General features: G+C 25.3%; 1 protein-coding gene across 3 annotated transcripts in view; it reads left to right on the top strand.

The window, feature by feature from the left end:
- LOC126896595 (leucine-rich repeat-containing protein 24-like) overlaps positions 1 to 24,900 on the top strand; it is an 81,740-nt gene that overhangs the window by 39,112 nt on the left and 17,728 nt on the right. For all 3 annotated transcript variants that reach the window (XM_050669525.1, XM_050669527.1, XM_050669526.1), the window contains exon 3: positions 16,907 to 17,025. The gene's annotated coding sequence lies outside the window, so the exon portion shown is untranslated. The remainder of the gene's footprint in view (positions 1 to 16,906; positions 17,026 to 24,900) is intronic.

The raw sequence follows: 24,900 nt of genomic DNA on the forward strand, positions 1-24,900 counted from the left end.
GAACTGAAATTATTTTTAGAGTAACTGTAGGATTTTAATTTTTATTATTTTAATAATTTCGGTTTCGGTAGGGTTTATGGTCTTTTAATTTATTGATATTTCGTTCAGGTTTCAGTTTTGATTAATAATGGTTTAAAACAATTTTTAATTAAATTTTAAAGTAATAAAAATGTTAATTTTTTTTTTTTTAATTATTTAGGATTTGCTCTCACAAAAAAACTCTCCAAATTCTGAGATATACACTATTGTAGTATAAACAACATATTAAATTAGAAATTAAATTATATGATAATACAATCTATATCTCTGTTTAAACCTTAGATTTTTCGAAGTATGTTAACTTACATAATATCATAAATTTATATTCAAATCATTAGTATGTCTATGACTTCAATAATTTTTTGATAGTAAAAAATAATGACATAAAATACTAAATTGAATATAAAATCGTTTATTTTTATTTTAGCAATTTATAATTTCTCTTGCATGGACAAATATTTTACAGAAAATAAGTAGAAATATTTATGTTACTAAATGTTATTAATGTTTGATATAAATAAACTTATTATTTATATCATTTTCGATGGAATTTATATTGATTCCAAATAACTTGAATTGTGATTTAAGTACTTCGATTTTACACATATATACATGTCGTAATAAATTGTTTAATTTAAAAATGTTTTGCTTTTCAAAGAAATAAAATTGAAATTAATGAAACAAATTTTACATGAAAGTATATTGCTACATTTTCTTAAAATTTAGTTTTAAACGAATCTCAATTTATAATAAATATTATAAAATACAATATGTTTATGTTACTATACTATACTTGCTATCACAATTATACGTATTAAAAAGTAAAACTTATTTGAATTAAAAATCATAAAATTTCAAAACAATATTAACTATATAATAAAAATAAAATAAATTTGAAATCTTCTAAAGGTAGTATTCTTAGAATATCATTATATTATTTCTTGGATCAAATAAGGTAATTTTAGTTGTCTAATCTGCATTTGTATAACATGAATTCAGTAAAAACGTAAATAAGAGAAATCAACGTTAAATTCTAAAAAATATTAAAATAAATCATATCAAAATGTAAGGAAAATAATTATTTAGACAATTATTGCGATCGTTATAGTTTAAAATAAAATTATTTTTGTGGATTAAAAATAGTATTAATTTTATAACTTAATAATTAAAGAGGGAATTAAAAAAAGTTTATAATCAACTGAACTAATAAATTAACAACGAAGACGAAGTAAAGGGTTGTTCAACTGACCTTAAATTTAAACGAACAATATAATTGTCATTAAAATGGGGGTTTTAGCTATTAATTAAGCAATATAATGTTTTAAATATACTTTTTAATAATAGACATAGTATATTATTACCAAAGATAGATATTGTATGTCAAATATTGCATCGGATTACAGTATTTTTAATAAAATTTACCATTTGTAAAATGTAAACTGAATAATTTAATTTAAATACAATAAGAAAATAGTTTGATATATTCCACGATCAATCATTAAAATAATAAATAAATTAATTTAAAAAATTTTTGATAAATTGTTTTATCAATTCTATAATTTTAGCAATCTGTTTATCTACTCTACATACTATGTATCTTTGAATAGCTTTACGATGCTATTTAAATGTTGTACTTATTGGCTTAATCGTCCAATTAATTATTTAGAAATCACAGAAAATCTATATTTGAAAGTGTGTTGTATCTTTTGTATTTATTTAAGTAACTCCTAAATTTATGCAAAAAAAAATCAAAATTGAAAATGTTATAAAAAAAATTATAAGTAGCCAAACGTATATAAATTTCTGGTTTATAGGTTATTAAATACACATTAGTAACTTTAAATATAAATTAATTACTCATTTAGGAGAACAGCGCGCTCTAACTGTGCGCATAACTAGTGTTATCAGAATATATAGCAATTTATGGGAATATATAATAAAAATGTATATATAGCTCAAAAATAAACTATCATACTAAAAAAATGTAGATACCCAATAGTTTCAATATAAAATAATACTTACGGAGCCCAAAAAAACACAAAAAAAAAATAAAAAGTTTATTATTTTTATGTTCTTATTACGAACAAAAAATTTGATATGAAAAAATTTGAGAAAACTCTGTTTAAAAATTATTTTAAGTTTTAAAAATATGTATATACTACGAGATGTATGTAACAATGTTACATACATCACAACAGTCTTGCAACATTTGTCCACTACGAACCGCTCTGTTTTATAAATACATTGTGTCTATAAATATGTAAATATATATATTTGGGAATACCTTATCAAAAACCCAATTTTGGTATAAAATTTCGTATCTTTGAATATTTTAACAATAGTTTAACTACTGTTCTTATTAGATGAATTTCTGTTTTAATTAATTGTAAAGAAATATGAGATTTAGTAATCTATTTTATCGTGTTTGTTACTAGAAATAATCATAATGAGCTTAAAAAATTATTAATTTACTAGACGGTATATAAATATATGATATTTCAGTAGAGAAGAGAAAATTATTAAAAATGGATTTACATAAACCTAAGAATTTAAATGAGTTGGTATTATAGCGAAATAAATTGTCTTTGTCAGCTATGAAAAATTTATTTTTTAGTTAGTAGCTACGATGAAAAAATGTGATAATGAAGAAAAGTTTTAAATTATAGAAAAACATTTATAATGAATGACTAAAGACCACGAATATTATGTTTAAGAAAAACAGGCCACTTTTGTATAACAATGCTATAAATTTTAAGAGTTTGCCAGGAATTAAAAACTAGGATATCTACGTACATAAATAAAATATATAAACTTATAAATTATGAGAGAGGTAAATTCTGTCTCTGTCGGGTTTGTAGAAAAATCTGTAGCAGCTGAATAATTGTCTGTGGGAATTGCGGTGTATACACCGGCACTGTACACCTTCTGTCCTCTACTAAAGGCAGAGTTTTTAGTTAATTCTTGCAAATAAATTTGTTAAATCTTCTGGGAAGGAAACGACACATTATTCACTTGGTGTACTATGACTGAAAAAGGCAAGTAAGCCGACGCTAGTGGAAGTTATATGGAATATATTATAAATAAAAAAATGTACATATATATTTGCATAATTAAAAATCATTTATTACACAGTATGACATGAACACTACAAAAAGAACTTATAAAAATATAATCTAGATATTCAATTAGTTTTTTGTTTATTTTAAAATCAAACAAAATAATTAGTTTTATATATCTGATAATAATAAAAATACTATAAATGAATAATTTGAATAAGTATATAGGTACTCTAATTTTTTTTTTTTTAAACCTGTAGTTCTAATAGTTAAAAATTACAAAACTATACATATTTATAAAAATATAAAATATTTCATCTATTTACTATAAAATTCTTAAATGTTAAAACTTATTTTGCTATTATTAAAATTGTTTATTAAGTTATACTTACATAATAAAAATTGATTACTTGTAGCTAACATTATTTTATACTGAAATAATATTAAAAATATTTAACAAAATAGCTATAAAAAATTACTAAAAAATCGTATACGTATTTCGAGAACAATGTTATCTTTATCAACGCTAAAAAAAGTATGTATTTAGTGTATCCGCGATTTTCTAATCATTTTTTGTAGTTTCTGAATAAAATATTTTTGATAGTTTTAATTTCACATAAAATATAATTGAAGAACTAGTTCACATCAAAAATAAAAATATTATTATAGCTCAAATCTACAAAGTGTAATTACAAACTAGAAACACCTAAATGCACTTCGTTTGTACTACAAAAAACTTTACAAGAAAAGTTACAAACAAGTTGGACAAAATGTTTTAGTAAAACAACGTCCATAAGATATAGAAATAAAATTAAATAACTATCTTGTAATACAGCATTATAAAATAAACATGTTAATTGGCAGATAGTGTTTTAAGTAGATAATTGCTATTTATTACACTTATATTAATTCAATTTAAAACTATAAATTAGGTATGTTAACTTAATTTATAAAACAATGATTACGAAAACTTTTCACAAACATTGGTTCGAGTAATTTACGAATTTATGTACTAACTTTAGAAGTAATAAAAATAATTGCAAATATAATTCGTTAATATTAAAATTACGTTATACATGGGAAAATAATACTCAGATGGCCTTTTTATTGTGAATAACTTTTATTATCAACCCCAAAAATTATTATCTTATTATCTTGTTAAACACTATTTTGATTAAGTTAATAAAAATTGTTTAACCTTGTTATTTTAGGTGTACTAACACTATGGTATTATGTAGCTTTTGGCTTTATCAACAAATGAGCAGATTAATAAAGCTAAATCTTGTGCAAACACATACTATATTATATATGATATTTATTTAGGAGTTCTAATTAATAAAATATTTTAGAAATAAAAAGAAATTTTTTGTTAAAATTAAAAATAAAATGTTATGAGTAAAGGTTTTCTTAGATAACACACGAACGAATATGAATGTTATTTCTACCGATATAACGTTTAGTGAATTTAACGAGAGAAACGTGGGAAAAATGTAGCACTAAACTGAAATTAAAATGGCGCCACAGTTATTTATGTTTTTATAAAAAGGAATCGTTGTTAACATTTTGTTGTTCTATGGCATCAAGACTCAAGGTGATTTATGCATTAACTCCCCTAGTTCGATAAATATGTATCGTAACTAATATTTATATTTATATTTCCTGTCATCAACTTTGTTGGCAGTAATTCAAGTTATAATATAATGTAATATTAGATGGATGCTATTGTAGAATCTCGATTGAACATTTTAAAGTATTAATGAGCTAATAAAATGTGACACGTTTTTTCTTTTGACATGAGAATTTTATAATTTTAAATATTAAAACAATTAGTTTTAATATGTATGTATGCATAACTTACCATTGAAGAGTACAACTTCGTTATAGTAGTTTTTTCATAGATGGTTTATCTGAAGAATATTTGATGGATGGTAAGAAAGTTTGTGTGAAGTCCTTCTTTTAGTATATTAGTCGAGGACTAATAATCACAACCCGTACTATTTTATTATAAAGATAGATATTATTAAGATAGTTTCGTCTTGTTTAAAAAATCTTCACAATATGATCATTTACCTATTAAACTTTTGATTATTTAATGATATATATATATCTCAATATATAATTGAAATTAATTTATTTTTTCTCTAAAAGATTTAAACAAATAGGTTAATAGTTATAATTTTCATTAAAAATAATTTTTATATGTCACGCAGTATTTTTATTTTCAAATCTCGTTCAAACTACAGAATACAGTTAATCCTAATTAACTTGGTTTTCTATATCATTATAAATGCGTAGACAATTTTATAAACTATAAGTGTGTTAACTTATACTTACTATAAATTTATTTTGCTAATTAATTTATGAAACTGATTACTATAAATTAAAATTTCTTAGAATATTTCATATTTGTAAAAACTAATAATTAGTTTTTACAAACATTAATTATTATATTATATGTTTAAGTTGTAATAATTATTACAACTGATAAGTAATACAATTTTTAAGGCTAAATTGAATATTAAATAATTAAAGAATTACAATAGTTACCATAATTATTTTGTATAATAAGTTAACTTTAAACTTCAACTTCTTAATCCTTCATAGGAAAGTTTTTCAAAGTTTCAAAGTATAATCCTTCAGTTTAACTTAACTAAAGATAGATCTAAAACTAAAATCAATTCCACTACGTTACCTTTTAGATTCAATTTTAGTAAAGTACAAATTTAATTCCTTACATCAACAAATTAACCTTATCTTTTTATTATCTCAGTAAAGTTGAATTTATACTTTGTATCTATTATTTAGTATAAATAATAATCTTCCAATATTAATATTTGAGTGGTAAACTGATTTTGGTTATATGTTAATTACATATTATAATAATTATATGTTGTTCATTTATGTATATATATATATATATTAGCTAATGGTATATTGTACATTTAATAAACCAGTTATCTAAACATTATTATGAGACTAATATCTTTTAATTTTTTTAAATTGATAAAAAAAAAAGTGTTATATGACCAGTATTATAAAATAAAAACATATTGTCTAGTAATATATTTTATGTACACAATTCATTTAAACCAAAAATAACATAATTTTGCCATTTAAATTAACAAATACAAGATGTATTTATTGAATAACTATCAGAAAATAATTTTTATTTTATAAAAAGTAAGTAAAAATAGATTACAAGAAGAGAAAGGTATTGATCTTGGCATGTGAACAAATTTTGAAATATAAAGGGTGCACATATTATCCGACAACAAAATCACATAAATTTTATTTAAACTCTTTATTCATAAGCTTAATGTTAGAAAGGTAAAGGAGATTTTAAATGACATCCTTCCCTTATTTCGGGTTTTATATGGTATGGCCATATAATAATAATTTTCATTCCTTCATATTAGAATTTTGCAACTTTTTTTTATTATAACTCGGCATATATCTGTACTCTTTGATATTTTGTAAAGATTTCTAAGTATATTTAGCGAAATACTAAAAATTACGTTCATTTAAAACTTATTTATTTTCAGTTATGTATTCTATGGCTTTATAGATTGCTAAAGCTTCTGCATTATATAATGAGATTTTGCTGTGTATTATAGAACCATACTGTTCTGTATTATAGTTAAACCGACTTTTTTGTTTGATTTAGGCGCCTCTGTGTAAAACTGTGTTGCGTTATTATACTTGCTGAATATGTTTTTTTAGTTTGCCTCTATAAATTGATTGATTGTTATCTTTTTTAAGCTTCGGTAGTTCTAAATTATTTTCGTGTTATATTCCAGGGCGCCACATAGAGTGATTCGACTCTTGTATCTGTTCTAAATTTAAATAGATTATTTTTGCTTGTTTTAGAATTTACCCTTTGTGTTCATTTGTGAAGTTTTCTTTGTTTCTCAATATTGTGGTCTCTCCAGATGTACTTTTCGTGCTTTTATTTGGGTTTCAGTGGAATGCTTCAATCGCTAGCCTTATACTTGTGTTTTAGACGCTGTTCAATATTTCGAGGTGTATGGAATAGCTGAACTGTAAATGATGGAACCACAGTCTAATTCAGTTCATTTTAGGTGTTATCAGTTTTTTAGTGTTTTTCTTACGAACGAATTTAACGGGTTAATAATGATTTTAGGATAAGTACTTATTGAGCTACCATAATAGTTATAAGAGGGGCAAGTGTGGAACAGTTCAGTCACCGTCTTAACGCCGATGTTAAGCTGTGATGTTTTCTGTTGGTTCTCAGATATTTTATCATACGAGAACTTTAACAGTAACATACACCTTGCCCCCATACAGGTTCCCTCAGTTGTAATAAGGTTACATCTGGTCGACAGCTGGTGTAAAATTTCGACTAAGCGTTAAGGCAGAACTGACCCCAATTAGTTGGGATAGAGACTACGGTTATGATGATGACTTATTGAGTTGTAAGCATTTTAAATACATTAATTGAGTATGTGAACGAACGGAGTGTGAATCATAAATAATTACCAATCCGAGCTGTACTCAGCTTCTTTTCGTAAAATCCAATCGTCGTAAACAGTAATACTTTTTTTAAAAACAATGGCTACAAAAACTACAAAGCTCCTTTTTTGAAAAATTATATTATCATAAAGATACAACTGTGATAGAGCTAAAACCCATTGATCTCAAATTAGTCTCTACAAGACTTTTGGGTAATGCTTTACTATTGGTCAATGTGACGTTGTCCGTAATATTGTGTTAACTATCAGAAATGTTGTGAATTTCATGATACTGTACATAATTTTTAATTCATTAATTAATGCACAAAACTAGAAAACGCTTTTTTTATAAATCTACAAGTTTCACAAAATTAAACCTAATAGTTTTATGTGACCTAACTTTCCTTTTACTGCTAAATGTATATACATGAAATAAAAAAGTTTAAACTTTACTTCACTGAAAAACGAGTTGATGAATAAAAAAAATATAATCACTACTCAACTATTTTTATATATTTATACATACATATATATATATATATATATATGAAAAAAATTGTATGACCCATAGAAACATTTAAATTGAAAATCATACTTAACGAATATAGGATATTTTGATGGCAACTTAATATTTTAATTACAGCAATACACTGGTACAACTATTTCAAATTACTTAATGCCCCAGGGAAGACCGATGTTATATTCCGTCTACCGAGACGTAATTAATTTAAATTTACCTCGGGTCACATTTCACCTCAAAATTCAACTCCTTAAATTAGTAAAAGACTCCTACAAAGATTTACAATGAATTTCAAACACACTTCACAAGTCTCAAAAATATGTAAAATTACATATTAGTTTTACATATTTAACTAGATAATTTTAAAGCAATTTGTGAAAGCTAAAATGCATTTATGCTTAATTGTTAATTATTTTAAATTCACTTAATAACATGAAAATATAAATATAAGATTTTTTGTCCTAATGTATTATATTTTATTGAGTTTTATCGAGTTGGTCATTGTTCTTTAATTGGGCAATTAGTTAACGTAAAAGCAATACTCTAAGATGTTAAAATACTTGAAAGAGTAGTTTCATTTATAAAAAGAGAATAAAAAACAATCTTAATCTTTGGACTTCAAACTCTGTAAACCAAAACCCCACTGGGAATTCTTATAGTATTGTTAGTTTAGTGAAGCTTAATTAAAAAAAAAGTTAACTAAAATGTCTCAGTGTTAGATTTATTTAGGAGATATGTATTTTATTATGCAGTATGGCAAAGTATGACGATATTGTTTCAAATAAATAGTGTAACGCTAATACAAATTGCATTATGTTTTGTTAGGATTATTATGACAAACGGTTCAATCTATTTTCTATTAATATTTATACGATGTTTTATTAATTATTTGCATAAAAAATCAAACATTTAAATACATATGATATTCATATTATATGTATTTATTTAAGAGTTTTTATTCACATACTATAATATACCTAATCATATTTAACTTGTCTAAATATTCTAAAGTTTTGTTTAAAAAAAATCGTTTCCTTTTAAGTTGGAATTTTCCAAACTTTTACCATCATGTTTTATTTGTTGTTCCTTAAATAGCCTATAAAATGGTACCATGTTTAATTTATAAGTAATTTGAAAAAGTTATAGGATCCTTAACGACTACCGCAAAATTCTTAATATTTGACGGCAATAGACAATCGCGATTGTTATCATCAATCTAAATGACATTCTAAAGTATGTCACTTACAGTCATATTAGTAGTGAACTATGCAAATTTACGTAGAAGATTGATTACGTTTCTAAACGATTCATCGAACGATCTCATTGTATAGCGTACGTATATGAATATTTTCTAACGATTATTCAAGTTGGTTACAAAACGTTTGTTAATACTTCTTTAGGAACTGACACAGACAGCTCAAATCATCTTATAATATTATCATAATTTTCTAAGATAAGTTTTGAATACAGTCATAATTTCTATCGAAACGTATAAAACGCATGTCGCGATAGGTAATGGAAAATCATAGGACGTGGCCATGAAAAACTAAAGAAACATGCATTTATTGAGACCTTTGTACTTGAGGCCAATATATTTTTCTAAAGCCATATTTTTCCTATCGGTGTTTTTATTGGCTTGCGGTCACCTATTCTGTGCTATCTAAGCGGTCAAAGTTATCTCCATCGTTTGGCATTGCTTTGCAGCTTCAAACGGTCATGGACTTCGCTGTGCGAGTGTAATCGAAATGAAATCTAACCAACGTATTCCAGCCCATTATCAATCACGCCTTTTCGATCGTTCTTTTTTTACTTATTACTTTTTTCTTGGATTTTTTACACTTGCTTAGTACAATCTTTTACTTTTTTTATCAACCGTATCAATCGTTTCGGTCAACCAATTGGAACATTTTTCTCACGTGGCATCTACGTGATCCCCGCGTCATTAGTTTACATTTTTTTTTTTATCCCTCAATATATTATTTTTCTTTTTACTAGCCAAAATCTATTTTATACAGGAATATATTTTGAAAAATGAAGTAATTTCTTTGATATAAGTAAATATTTAATCAACTAAAATAGTATTGTATTTATATAATTCAAGTAATCCAATAAATTTTTATTTAGAGTACAAGATAGTAAAATCATTATATTAAAAATATTCATCATAATTATGCGTAAAATATAAAAATATACTTAATAAACTCAATCAATATTTATAGACTCATTTTTGTTATCTCTTGATTTAAATATTTATTTAAAAAAATAAAATTTTGTTTGATATTCCAAATTTTTGTAGCTAATCTTTAAAAAAATCCTTTTGTATGTTATTGTAATTAATTTTATATCAATTTCATTGTGTTCAAAGCTTCTATATTCAAATTGTAATAATAAATATTATTATGAAAAAGAAAATTAAGTTCAACATAAGATACAAATTACTTTATTTCGAAAAGTTTGATAATAGGAAAGACATTTTCATATGCACAATCATATGTAAGTTTTATATTCTAAAAATTCGTTTTTGACAATTAACATGGTATCTTTTCAACTACAATTGAACCTAGAAAATATCATAATTCATGTTTTTATGTTGTTATTTTTAAATAAATAAAACACATTTTATTATATGTTCGTCGAAAATGCTAAACAAATTGAGGTCGGTATGTAGATTTTTTTAATTTTTAATATTTGAATAATTAAGTATGATAGATATATAAAATCAAAAATATTAAGTTTAAATATTTAAAGCATACATAGATTAATTGTTACTTAATTAAATTTACAAAAAACTCGTTTTTATCTAATTATGTTTATGCATGTTATATCCTCTTAAAAAATTAATCAACATGAAGAGTCTTATTAAAACAGCATGTTATAACTACCACTCATAATAATATAGCTCTCTCATATAATCCGTTTCTTACTAAAAACTTTAACTAAAACAAAATTAGAACCATTAGATTTCAGCGACTAAGCAATACTTTTCATGTTTTCATTTTGTTCTAATAACCTTTATACTCGTTTAAAACTAAGATGCTATTTTTATTTGGTTCTCTAAAAGCAAATAATATTGTTTGTTTTAAAATTATAATTTTATTTATAATATTAAAAATAATATAAATTAAGCTGATACTAAGAACCGCTATAGTTATGGAATATTTTGAACATTTGGTGATAATTTGGTAAAATTTTTACTGGGGTTACAACATAAACTAGTGAAGTAAAACGATTGGGGGGCTAAAGTATTACATTGATACAAAAAAAATCATCAATTTTGAATAGGGTTTTAAAATTTCATGAAATTTATTTTTGTGAAATATTCAGAAAAATTTATTAAAATATATCATTTTAATGAAAAATATTATTTTTTAAATGTTTATATTAACTACTGGATGTACAAAATTTGAATACGTAGAGTATGTAGCGCCAACGAAGTGCACATAAACTAATACAAGCTGTACCCACCCGCACTATATATATAACCCACTCCATGTCATAAAATGTTTGTAATTCCATAAAAACTTATCGTAAAGTTGAAGTAAGAAAAGTGTTAAAAATAGCTAATTTTTAATTTTAAAAAGATCAAAGAGACCAGTAATAAAAATTATGCTTTTGATATGGTCCAAAACTGTAAAAATGATTAACAAAAAAAGTAACACAAAATATTTCCTGACTTAAAAGTCATTAAAGATGTCAGTACATTGTATAGTGTTTGTTTCGTATAACTCAAATATTCTAATTAGTAACTTAAATTTGTGCTCGTATAAATTTTTTATTAAATCATCTAATTTAAATTATTTCAATCTACTCGGATGCAATGAAATTCATAGAACGAAAAATATCTGGTCAATATTGGTAAATACCATATTTAGAAATAATTAATAATAGTTAAGCTATCGTTATTTGCAATAACCATTTTATGAAAAAATTTCGCTTAAATTATCATTGTGTTTTGTCCCTTTTACAAAAACACGACCATATAGATAGATTTGACAACTCGGCTGTTTTAATAACAGTCGAATAACATGTTAAAATAACAGCACATTAAAACAATAATATGGCCGTGCATAGAAATAGAAAAAACATATTTTTTAAATTTTCAACAAATTAGTTTACGTGCGCGTAAAATTTTCAATTTTAAAAAATTTCACGTGAAATATTCCAAATTTAAAATCCTAACAAGGAGGAGCTATTCATTTTTTTACAGAACTATCAAGTTCCTATCTAAGCCCTATCAAGTCCCCTTATATTACCTATTTATATGACATTGATATTGAATCTATCTGAGCAATAAATTATATTTCCACTAGTTTTATTATTATTTTAATATAATTTATCTATTAACAAGTATTTGAAAAAGATATTCTATCTTTACACTTTTATATTGTACTGCGAGTGTTATAGACAACCTAAAGAAAAATAATTTCGAGGTTAAGGACTTTAAAATTTCGACTTTCTATAAGAGATATATTGTGTGCTACTTCGTATTTAGCATATGAATTAATTAAATAGAAATTTTGCAAAGTTGCTCGTCTATTCAGATTTAAAATAATGAACTTCATTGTATTTTATTAAAATGTCAAATATAACGAACTTCAATATATTGAAAAAAGAAAAACTTAGTGTAGACGTTAAAAAAATGATTGTTTTAGTACTCAATAGAAGAATTAGTAGTAATCATATGGTACAAAAAGTATAAAAAAATATACCTAACCGTCATAAAAACATATTACAAACCATTGAATCCAACTACCGGCTCTTTTCAAAAAAACATTTAGTTTTGGTCTTTTTAAATAATATGACCACTTCCATGCAAAACCATAAATCATTATCATGAGTATTTATCGAAATCCAATTTCCAAAGCCAACAAACAAAACTTTTTCAATTTTTTTTTTTTTAAATAAATCTGATAACGGCGTTGGTCAGTAATTCGTGTACGATATACGTGGTGTAAATGACATTTTTATGCTTGTATTTTAAAGCTATCTCTGTGGATTGGTTTTGATGGAGTGGCCAATTGACGGGGAATTGGGGAAACTGCCAGGACGATAAAACCCTTACCCTTGTCCACTGTTTTTTTTTTTTGCATCTTTCCTCCCACCGTCAACCAACCATAAGGATAAATATGCGGGTATTTTTACATACATCCGATTCATATTACAAAAAATAACAATTTTCAACGTTAACCATGTATCATTTACCGGCACGTATTATCCTCGTTTTCCCTATTTTCCGTTATTATTAATATGTCAACCTTATTTTTAGATACCTAATTTATTTGGAATAATAATTGTAAAATTATATCAAAAAATAATTTAAATAATGTTTTACTAATCGATTCTTATACTTGGGTAATATTGAATTCAAGGAGAGAACGCAAAGGGCCTCGAACTATTATCAATATTTATAAAAGGTATTTTAAATGGTATAATAGGCCAAAAATTAATTTTGACATTTAAACATATTTTTGCGTCTTCCTTTGGAAAAATTTGTCATCTTTACTAAAAAAGTGCAAACTTAGAGCATTAGAACTTCAGGGATCTACAATTCCAATTATTATCTTTTTATATTTAACATTCATTATATAATCTTAAACTAATAATTAGTTTATTAATTAATAATTATTGTATCTCTAAAGTAATAGATATTGATNTTTGCGTCTTCCTTTGGAAAAATTTGTCATCTTTACTAAAAAAGTGCAAACTTAGAGCATTAGAACTTCAGGGATCTACAATTTCAATTACAATTTTCATGTTTAAACATTAATCGCTCTCTAACCTTCCGAATACATTAATTAGCTATAATGTTAATATTATATATTAAGCGTGGAAGACTATTTTAATTTCACAGCAAATTATTTATTTTAATTTAATTTTTAGAACAATTTTAAAGAATTTTCTAATTCAACAAATCCATATTGGACTTCTTAAATTTCAAGAAAAATTCATTGTATTAAGAACCTTATATATAATTATAAAACGCCCAAAGACATCATAATTTCCCTTGTTTGTCTCTTATGGGGTTCGTTTTTTCCAGAAAAACCGTGTATTTAATTTTTAATATAGAATTATGAGTATCAGTCAACTGCAGCATTATATTTTCATTATACTTAGCGTATTTTGTGTATATAATTTCAAAAATTATCACAAGATGAACATTTTAAATAAAAATATCGAAATACAACGACGTTTTATTAATTAGTCAAAATTTACAATCACATAATTATTATTACTTAAAAAATTTGAACGCATTCGAATTATTTTCTTTTTATTGGTTCACGTTGAAAAAAAAAGTGGAACTAAAGAAGAATCAAATATTACATAAAGCTTTTCATAATGATTTTTTAAAGTACAACTCAAAATTTGTACTATAAATATATATGACAAAATACTATTTATTCACTTAACCTAAGGTACTAATTATTGAAAATTATAATATTTCACTTATTGATAATTAACAGTTACAATTGATAATCAATTTTATTTGTTTATTTAATTTGTTGTATAGTCTATTATATAGAGTTTTATATTATTCTTATCAATACAATTTAATACTACATGAAATAATAGTACTCAAAGTATAAAACTATACCAATAACTACTTTAAATGTTTAAGAGCAAATAATGAGAATAGGTTTAAGATTTCCGTGATGAAGTATTTCACCCACTCTTTGGAAAAAGTTTTGAATACGCCATTGAACGTGATCAAGTCTTAATAAAATTTAACATTGTACTGTTTATTTGAACATTTTAATTTAAAATAAAAATAAATGTTCAATACAAAAAAAACCGTATGTAGATTACTGCTACCATATTATATTTAATACAATACCCAACATTTTCTGCATTTTGATTATAAAATAAGTTATTTTAACTATACCATGAGGATAAAAATATATTATTTTTTAATATCAAATAAACTATAAATATTGTAAACCGAGTATTTTTTTTTTTTTTTGTACAATCTTTAACAAAAATATATTTCATTAATGTATGAAAATTCAGAATTTCTAAGAAATCGCATCATAAAATATAAATGTAGCAAAAATTAGTGACGACAACACTGCGTCTGTTGAATGTTAGTGGTGATTTAATTGACCGAAAAGTCAATGACGTTGAGATAAATATCATAAATACTGCGTATTGGTGTTTCCGATGGGAATAAAAATAATAACTGTCGTTTACCATATTGGAAAACGTGTGTACGATTACCAATCGTAAAAAATGTTATTCGGGTAGGGTGTTATCGACACACAAACTGGATAACTCTAAACATTATTGAAGAGCTTTGGGAATCAGGTCGGCCACTTTTTTTTTTTTTTTATAGTTGCCGTATATTTTGTTACTATGTTTATTTTATGTTCAATAGTTTATATATTAGAGTCGTGATGAAAAAAAGAGAGAGAAATGTATCTAGTCATTTCACCACGGCATGTGTCCTTGGGGAATGCCAAAAGTCACGGGGTTCTGTAACGGCCGATGGCGCAACAGTGCCGACGAGAGGGTAGACCGGGTCCGAGTGCCGGGACAAAACGGGTGACGACGGTAGTGGCGAACGGACAGGGGTCAGGAAACGCATAAAAACGGCCGATATTCGTACGTACTGGAATCCTGTGCAGGGACGGGCACAAAGATAAACGGGCACCTTCACGTTGGAGCAAACGCCGTGCTTTTGAAAGTATCGTGGTTACTGTAGGGGAATGGGAACGGGATAAAGTGTCGACCATTGAATGCGTGCTTACATAACGTGTCAAACGTCCTATCTGTCGAGCCCCGTCACCGACCATCGACTCGCCGTGTAGTAATTTCTAGCCATTTGCCAGGTGCAAACGAAAAACGATTTGATTGCTCCGTTCTCTCCGCCCTGTCATATGTTACATCATACCGGGCTGGTGCTATTTTTTCACGCCAAAAAGGTTCACTTATTATTTTTATACCCCGGTGGTTTTTCGTTTTTTCGTTCGATTGAACATTTTACTTTTTATATGTCTACAACATATCCATTGCAGAACAGACTCGATTTTTCTATATCCATCCAAGTAATTTTTAAAGTTCAATAAATAAGTATTTTTCTAGAGTAGTATTTCAGCTTGACGCGACGCGCATTATTATTATTTGGAGTTATAAGAATATAAAATAAAAAATAATTTGTACCGGGGTGGTGTACAAATTGATGTATGAAAGAAAGTTATGTGGTCGTTTATTCAAAAACCACGTTGCGTTAGTCTTTTCAACATGCTCTAAAACCCTGACACTAAATTATTTGTGTACATTGTAAAAGATTCCATCTAACGTTGTAAATAATATTTTGCACTATTAAATTCTATCACTTAGTGTTTCACGTAAAAATATTTTTCAAAATTCACTTTATACAATTATAGCTAAAAAATTATGTTTCTTGAGTGCCTAATGAAAATAATTTCCATAGTGTTATTTGTTGTTTTATTTTATTAAATCTATTGAAATAAAGATACACAATTCTTTTTTCAAGTCAAATTATGATTTAACTATACATATGATGATTTTTAATAGCTATTTAACATTACTAAACATTAATTATTTGACATTAAATGAAAAACTATATATAACAAACAAATTTTGTTACTTTTTTATTTCACTTTATACGTTTTTTTCTAAAACCACTTAATAATCTGTTATGATATTTTCTCCATCTGTTATTTTAAGAGATATTCAGTGCCTGACGTCAAAATAATACTCTGTATATATTAAATATGTATGAAAACTATTCACTATGAAAATTTATTATTACAATATTTTATACAATTAAAATAGTTTATAGTAATTGTCGCATTTTTTTCCAGGAACTTATGATTGTCTTTCACTATCGGAGAAAATCAACAATTACATCTAAAAAATTCGTCAACTTCATTACATCAGAAAACATAGCTAGTTACTTTTTTGCTGTAAAAAGTTTTGATAGGTAAGAAAATTTTACCTTTTACGTTTATGCGAGTATCATGTTTCCCTTTTGTATTTATTAAATTATGTTGACACCACTCAAGAAAAATTTATATTTCCCTTGTAAGCCAACATTGTCGTTTTGCATATGAACATGTAAGTAATTTTGTAAGTTTTCGTGGCAAAATATTAAACGTACTTAGTTTTTAAGGCAGGTGAACTATGATAACAAAACATTTGAGTGAGTTTTGCCGTACTTACCTACTTTGTAAAAGTTCATGTAATTGTCTTATGTACAGTAGAAACAATTAAAAAATAAAAAGTATCCGAAAAAATAACCTTCTTTAACAAACAGTAATCTAATTATAAATTTACCTAAAGCAAATAATCAACATTTTCAACGCTAAGATTATATTATGAAAAAATATAATTTTTAAGTAGATTAAATACAAACGAAAAAAAGTTCGAATAAAAAAATTATTTTTATAAATTAGACAAAGAAATATAAATATATAACAGTTGTTATTAAATATTTAAATTAAATAGGGATTCTCTTAAATATTTTACAATTTTACAAACATAGATTATTATTTTAATCAAAAAGGTATAAACGTGGATCAATGTATAATGTTTCAAATTAAACAAACGACCATGTTAATAATATGTTTGATTGACATTAAGATACTGAACATGAGTAAATAAATACTACCAGTGTATCTTTATCACTAAATTTTATACTTCATTAAATTGTTCGAATAATGATGCTTTCTATACAAAATGGCCACACATTAAATGCGTCTTTTATGTATGTTTTATACGTGTTACGATTTATTGTAGGTTATAAAACATGTCTTATGACGTTTGTACGTTTTTATATCATGTTATTAAACCATCTTTAACAACTCATGTGTTAAATAAAACATAGTGTGAAATGCTTTGTACAGGTTTAGAAATAATTACATACATATTAGAATTATATATATATATATATATATATATATATATATATATATGTGTATATATATGTGTGTGTGTGTGTGTGTGTGTGTTTTAAATCAATTGGAAATAATTTTGGTCATAGTAAAGATATATATTAAAAAAAATATAAGTTGAAAATTGTTGACTGTAAAGTTTTTTACACGTGAATAAAATTAAGAAGACTAAACACAACTAACTGTGTTTAGCGTTGTTAATGGTAACATTGTTTCTAAAATACGCATCTGAAATTTTTTAGTAGTTTTTTGTGGCTTTTTGATTTAAATATTTTTAATAGTTTTTAGTTTTAAATTAATAATAGTTTTAATTTAAAATAATATTAACCACAAGTGATCAATTTTTGTTGTATAAAAAGTCTGGCATATTGATTAAAAATAGACCAGAGCATTTCTAATAGAGCAAGTATCGAAATGTTGAAAAAAGATTTGTGTAGATTTTAACTGGTTCAGATGCAACCTAAATCCAATTCCATAAATAATCAACATCGGTACGCTATGAAGTTAAAATTCTTCAATTTATCAAATAATTTTATAAATTACACTTACAATAACTTAAAAACTAGTTAAACATTTTTACATATATAATTAAAAGCTAAAAAATTAAACAATTCACGATTTTATATCCAAAATAAAGGATTTAATTTCTGATAATAAATCTGATATTGAAATTTAAAATTCAACAAATTTCTAATTGTTCAATATCTGAACCCATTATCCTATTTGTAAAAATAAGTGAGTAAAGGGGGCAATTAATTTTGAAGTCTATTTCATTATTGTAATGTGTTTGCAAAATATATAAGATATTAACTTTTAATTTAATATTAAAAAAATCACTTAAATTAAAAATCATCACTTTGATTATTACTGTTTACGATAATTATAAATTATTTAGGACTCTTATACCTAAATAACATGTACGTTAATTTTTAGTTGAGTAATTTTGTATTAGCTATATTGAAGTTTTTTCTGTAGAGAAATTCTGAGTATATCTTATTGCGATATAATCATCGATAAAAATAAAGTTACACTATAAATTTACATTTTTTTTTCAAAATAAATCTTTTGACCATGAATATTTAGGTTGTTGAATTTAAGTTTCTGTGCGTAACATTAAAATATGCACTGACATGTTTCCGCCGGTTACTGTGAATGTTGGAATGATTTATAACCAACGTTTTTTACTTGTCGGCCCAACTTGTCGTAAAGTACTTGTTGAAACCATAATTATTAAAAGGCGAGAGTTGAAAAAATAAGAAAGGGAATAATCTAAAAAGACCTCTTTATATTTACAAAAAGATGTTTTTCTTTCGCAGCCACTTTATCATATTCCAGTTCATACTGACAAATGATTACATTACTTTTGGATTATTAATGGTCTAAAAACCTACAATATTCAGCGACCATTGGTAATTTATTTATTTATTTTTTGACGCGTATTATTATACTGAAGTCAAAGCGTGTAAATGAAAATTCTAATTATGCAATTATTAAGGTAGGTGCGGGTAAAACACCTAGCTTAAGTTAGACTTTGTATCAGGTCTAGGTAGGTTTAATACAATATAAGCCTTATTACCCGCACGTGCTTTAGCTTTTTCCCAAAAAAAACAAAATTCATTTAATTAAATACCTTTGTCGGTAAAATATTACATTTTATTTTATTTTTTAACGTCTTTAAGTTTTCGGCAATTTATTAAAATTCATATTATATTCTAAACAATCCAATTTTTTACCTAATTCTCGTTTTTAAATAAAAAATAATTTTTAAAATAAAATAATGTTGTTTCAATACTTTTACAATCATTCTAGTTTAATAACAAGTTTTTTTATCGATCTATTAAAAGTTTAATAGCAATACTATCTACGAATGATCGAGTTTTATACCATGACAGATCAATGGTTGCAGTCATATACGTGAATTTGCGTAGGTGCTTAATGATTTGTGTGATGTTCCATAAATTCCCAAAATGACCCGCATGCGGTACAGAAAACATGATAGGGAACTATACACAGTGGATGAAATGAATTGTGGGCCCCAAGAGACTACACGTACTAAACAGAGTGTTAGAGGTAGAAGAAAAACGTGTAGTCTGTAACATTGATACCATAGCCACGTTATTGAAATAAGAGCACCCCCATATAATAGCTATTCCTCCGTGTGCTTGTATTCTTATGTTATAAAAACAAGGAAACTAGGAAAAAAATTCACTGCCATAGCCCTCTACACCTTAACATACACACTTAATAAAAAATAAATAGAAAACTCTCGTTCTGTACGCCCAATATTCAAAACACACGTTATATGTTGTTTCAGGCTGCATTTGAATATAGCTAATGATATTTAACGTTTGTTCTACTGGTGCTAGCCCATTTCCTAGAATAAATGTATGAGTGTAACAATATATATTCTGACAAAAAAATGTCGATATTATTAACAACAATATTTTTTCCATCATTGAAATATTATACAATCTTCAGAATAATTTCGATTGATATAAAAAAAAGTTTTAATTTGAAACTAAATATTTGAGTAAACTGTCTATAACTATTTTTTCTTCTTGGAATCGAGCTTTTATCTATTTCGATTACAGTTTCTTCTTAACCAACGATAAGCTGTTCAGAAGGTTTATCGAAAAGAAAGTCGTAAAACACAAGAACCTTTTGTTTATAATTTATTGGCAAACACTTTCACAGTGAAAAGACACTTACTCCTACCAAAACTATAATACGATGTGAATAAGGAAGCCCCGAAAACCTGAAACAAACGGCATGAAAATTCAGAAAACTCGTTTTTCTGTCAGTATCCATCTATGTTACAATTGTGAAAATAAATTTTCTATAAGAACCCTAGTAAAATCTAAAATATTAAATTCGACGACGAGTCAGATGACTTTTTTTTAAAACTACTGCTTTATTTCAGCCCATCTTAAATCATAATATAGTGAAAATAAGTATTTAATAAGATAAAATTCATAACTACTTTACAGTAAAGTAAGTTAAGTACTTTTTTTGATATTTAATCAGATTAATATACTTCCTACGCGCATATTTTTTTTATTTTCAACCTTACAGTAGAATATACAAGGAATAATTTTAACTAAAAAATATTTTATTTAAGTAATTTAAAAAATTTCCTATTATTGCAAAAAAATATTTCATTTATTTTGTCGTGATTTTTTTAATTATAAACAAAAAAATATGCAATTGATAATTTAGTTAAAGCCAATATATTCGTGTTAGAAAAAGTTATGGGTTTATTATGTAAAATAAGTTTTCTTTGTCTACCATTTAAAATTAACGTTAAGTCAGTTTTCAAAATATACAAATTAAATTATAGTAGGATAATACTGAGAACGTGATTATACAGTGACACCAATTCGGTCATTAAAATAATTTCAACTTATTTCTACTCTCAAGATTCAAGAAATATTTCTTAATTAAACGTCTCGTTAGTCGAGTAAGTATGTTGATCTAATGCACACAACCTTAAGAAATAATAATTATCATTGAAAGTTGGAAGTTTGTGTATATGATGTGGTTGTGCTGTTGAAACCGCTGACAATGTGAATTGCAAAACTAATGAGTTAGAAATTGATTGCTGCATGTATCGAGAGGATAACATAAGTGTATGCACTGCGGTTTTAGTTTTCTGTACCTATCGCAAAATCACAGTACAGGATAAGGGACCTTTTTGGCCTTTTAATTAAAGCTTTTCGTTTCAGTATCGTTTAACTTATCTTCCAACCCATCTCTGGAATTTGAATTCGTACTTTATTATGTTAATAATGTTATAATTTGATAAATTTTTGACGGAAATGTTGTCACAGTTGCTTATTGACATTGTCCAACTGCCCGGAAAATCTGCTCAAATATACAAACCCTAATCCCTTGCTTCCACTCCGCTGCACAGGTAGTCGAGAACAATAATAATTATATCGAAGCATTTAAATTAATTTGCCAACGTACTAAATGTGTATCATGCCACTTTCAAGTAATTATGACATGGAAAATTTAATATGCGTTAAGTTTTATTTTAGCATGGAATTTTCAAGAAAATAACAAATTAACATAATTTAAGCGAAGAAATGTTTTGGGAAATTAATCTAAAAACAATTTATTTGTACCATAATCTACTTATTTTTCAATAGTATATCAATAGATTAAAATGACAAACATACTGCAAAAATTACATTTTATCGATCGTAACTCTCATGTTTAACATTTTGGTAGTACTTATGGTTTCTACAATCTATCTTATCCATCTTCTAATCTTAGATAAGAGAATACTATAGTTTCAATGCTATTTCATCATTAGTAGCGGATATACTTTAGGCATACTAACGTCCCAAAGAGTGTTTCTGATAAATAAATACGCTTAAAGAAACTGTAAAGTACAAACATATATTTTCTGACCAACAGCGATAAACCAAAGACACAATATGAATGGCCAGAATTTTCTTATTTCACCTTCTAACATCACTTTTATAGAACTTACTGTTTGTATCCATTGATTTCCTAAGGGATGTGTTGAACTACACTATTGAAAGCGTCTACCTATAATGCGCCGCTCAAGTATACTTTAACGATAATCTCTAATTATTTATTTCTATATTTTAGTAATTTCTGAAATCAGATGAAAAATTGTAGTAAACTAGAATCTTTTCCAATATTTGGTAAAAGTAATATTACTATTAAATGCACTCACTAGTACAAATATATATAAACTAAATATTAGATTAAGTGAAATTGATTATTCAATATGATTTGGAACGTTCAAAAACTTGTAGATGAAATCATCATATAGAAAATAAATAGTAAGTTTCAAAAATATCTTATTTCATGAACGAATATATATTTTGACATGAAATAATTATTTTCGGTACTTTCCAGTTAATTCAATTACATGAAAACTGTCTGACTTACATTACTATTCCTTTGTATTATTTTTCATATTAATATGGCTTCTAATCATATAAACGTAGTAAAGTCATTTATAAAACATCATTGGTTCTAACATTCTAGTTGATGTTCAAAGTGCATAGCTTAATTAGTATAATCAATCACTAAATTAGCATCCAATAACATTATGTTTATCTTTATATTATTTAAATTAATATAATCAATTTTATCATATAAAATACTACAATGTATCTTGATATCAGTTTTAACCTTATTCGATCAAATTAAAATTCTGTTATTTAAAAAATAACCATTCAGCGAAAAAGCCAATCTCAAATTACACTACGCTTAGAACTTCTTAACTATAATAATATAATATAATTAAAAAAATAAAATACAATCAGGTATTAAAAATTTGACCCCAAATTAAATACATCGTGAACTCGTTCAACAATAATAAATGATTTTAAGGAAGCTGTTAAACTGGACAAAATGGTCTTTGAAATAACCCGATGTTTCTTTGTAGTTTTAGTAGTATTTACGACCATGAAACATTGTTAGAATGTATAACAACAAGACTAGCCCCAAAAAAATTCGACTTTATATATTATTAAAATAATTTACACTTTACATAAAAAAAAAAAAATGTACTATAGATATTAAATAAGTATTATCCAGAAAATTATTAAACGCAAATGTAACTTGTTATAGTGAAGCTGTAAAAACACGACTGTTTTCAAGATTTTGGCTTGGGTGTGAACTTTGGCGTTTCCAAATTTTTGTAAAATCACTATTTAAATAATATTGATGAGTAAAAAAAAATTAACAATTTTTTTCCAACGCTATCATTAAGCTTTCATTGAACGTATGATGATTATTTTTAAATTAAAATAAAGACCACACAATATCATATAAATCATAACGACCAATATTAGAATGAAACCTGTTTTAATAGACCATATGTTAAAAATATTTGTAGGTTTTACTATTTAATAAAGAAATTCACTTCAAAGAATTATCGGCCAACTATTGCCCACCTAAGCCACTTACTAAATATCTGTTTAAAAGATTATTTTAAATATTTAGAACTTAAATTGAAGTATCATTTAAGGTGCAAATGATACTTTTTAACTTTCGTTTGTTTCTTTTATATTACAAGAAATATATACGTAATCCAGAATTAAAAATTAATTATAATATATTTAACATATTTCGCTAATACAAGTAATTTTTATTTTTTATGAAAATAAATTGTTTAAGATTCATTTTCGTATTTCAACGAGTTTTATTATTATATTCATAGAAGAATAAAGAAGCCGTTTTCAGATGTTTGAACAACAGCGACTCTTGCAGTTATTCAAGTGAATGAAATCAAGCAGCTGTGAAAACAATAAAATATATGAGTTAAATAATAATAAATCATTGAATTACACTGTTGATGTTGGAAATTTATTATAATATTCTAAGATTACCAGCTTTTAAATGTTACTGATACTTTTTCTATTGTAATTTTAATTTGGAAACATGGACATAAATTTGATTGTCTATTTTTATTAGTGAAAAATTATTTTTTAGTATTTAATTATAGTCATACATTTAGCTATAAACAAAGAGTAATTTATACATAAGTCTAGAAATCGTTTTTACTATAAATAGAATATTGGAATTAAAATTTAATAGATTGTAATAATTGCTTTACTTATAAAATAGAAAATAAAAACAACTTCAAATATATTTATACGTTTAATCAAATTACAAATATAAAATGTATTCCGAGTACTTAATTACAAAATATTCTTTTGTATGAATTAATTTAGCCTCAAGATTCCAAGAAGAGTTCAACTCTCAGAGTTCAGTTTAAAGTAATATTTAAAAATTCTCAAAAAATTTAAATAGCATATCTGAACTTATTAATCGTATACACCTATACTTGACAGTTAAGTATAATAGCTAATAACTTATCATGTTGGTCTTAAAAATAAATGTGTTTTTTTTTAGTGCGGTTT

Source organism: Daktulosphaira vitifoliae, unplaced genomic scaffold, assembly GCF_025091365.1.
Source record: "Daktulosphaira vitifoliae isolate Bord-2020 unplaced genomic scaffold, ASM2509136v1 Scaffold_1, whole genome shotgun sequence".
Taxonomy (NCBI): domain Eukaryota; kingdom Metazoa; phylum Arthropoda; class Insecta; order Hemiptera; family Phylloxeridae; genus Daktulosphaira; species Daktulosphaira vitifoliae.